This window comes from Pan troglodytes, chromosome 5 (genome assembly GCF_028858775.2).
Source record: "Pan troglodytes isolate AG18354 chromosome 5, NHGRI_mPanTro3-v2.0_pri, whole genome shotgun sequence".
Classification (NCBI taxonomy): Eukaryota; Metazoa; Chordata; class Mammalia; order Primates; family Hominidae; genus Pan; species Pan troglodytes.
This window is the reverse complement of record NC_072403.2, coordinates 61,759,689-61,761,121: the sequence shown is the minus strand read 5'-3', so window position 1 is coordinate 61,761,121 and position 1,433 is coordinate 61,759,689.

Here is a 1,433-nt window from a genome sequence, read left to right as displayed (position 1 = left end):
TATTGAGGGTGGGGTGTGGTGGCTCATGCCTGTAATCCCAGTGCTTTGGGAAGATGAGGTAGGAGGATTGCTTGAGACTAGGAGTTTGAGACCAACCTGGACAACACAGTGATACCCTTTCTCTACAAAACATTTTTTAAAACTGTGGTTGGGATACACAAGAAAAGTTAAGGATAGAGAACATCCATTTTATATTATAACTAGAAGATGAGAGTTGACATGTAAGGAAATAGTTTCAGCTAAGTTGTGGGGACAATAACTTAATACTAGTAGATAACCAAATACGTAGTGATAAAATGGTGGAATTTTGGACAGGTGAGAAATTACATGATAACTTGATGGACTGACAGGTGAACATAAAAGTTTGCATTATATTGAAATATTGGAAAAGAAGGAGCAAATGACTGATAAAGGTGGGATGGTAGAAAATATTGAAAAAGGAATGACTGGTGAAGGATAAACTTTGGCAAGGCAGTATGGTATGGCGTTGCAACCACAGAGGGACATTGTGACGATTCGGGAGGCACCTCTTTGCATGACATAGAAGAGAAAAAGAAAATAGATACAGAATCATTTTGAGGTTGAAAGGGAATTAATTTTAGGTTTATTAAAACTTCCCAGGGCCGGGCACAGTGGCTCGCGCCTGTAATCCCAGCACTTTGGGAGGCTGAGGTGGGCAGATCACGAGGTCAGGAGATAGAGACCATCCTGGCTAACATGGTGAAACCCTGTCTCTACTAAAAATACAAAAAAGTAGCCAGGCACGGTGGAGGGTGCCTGTAGTCCCAGCTACTCGGGAGGCTGAGGCAGGAGAATGGCGTGAACCTGGGAGGCAGAGCTTGCAGTGAGCTGAGATCATGCCACTGCACTCCAGCCTGGGCGACAGAGAGAGACGCCGTCTCAAACAAAACAAAACAAAACAAAACAAAACAAAACAAAACAAAACAAAACCAAAGAAAACAAAAACAAAAACTTCCCAAGAAATTATAGCATTAGCTGAAGATACATAAAGTATAGAATTAGTGTCAAAGTCTGAGGCAACTAAGCAAGCCTGAGGAGCTACTGTGAATATATTAATACAGATGAGGATGCTAAAAATTTAAGGAGACGAGAAATGTGGAGATCTTACGAAGAGCAACACCGAATTAAGTGACCATTTGGACTGTAGTAGGTTAAGGCTACAGTGAATGAATGGATTGAGAAATATGGTGTAGAGATCCAAGGAAATATAGGAAAAAAAAAAAAACAGGTTTAGAAGCTCTGAGAGTAACTGAGTCAAAACCACAGGATAACAGGCACTTTTAGTTAGTGAAAGGAGAATCCTTTTTTTTTAGTTGGTGGGTATTTTTTTCAAGTTTTTCCTCCTCTAGTGGCCCATGTGAAAGTCTTATTATTAGAGTCTCTGTGATTCCCAAACACAATTTCAAATTTTG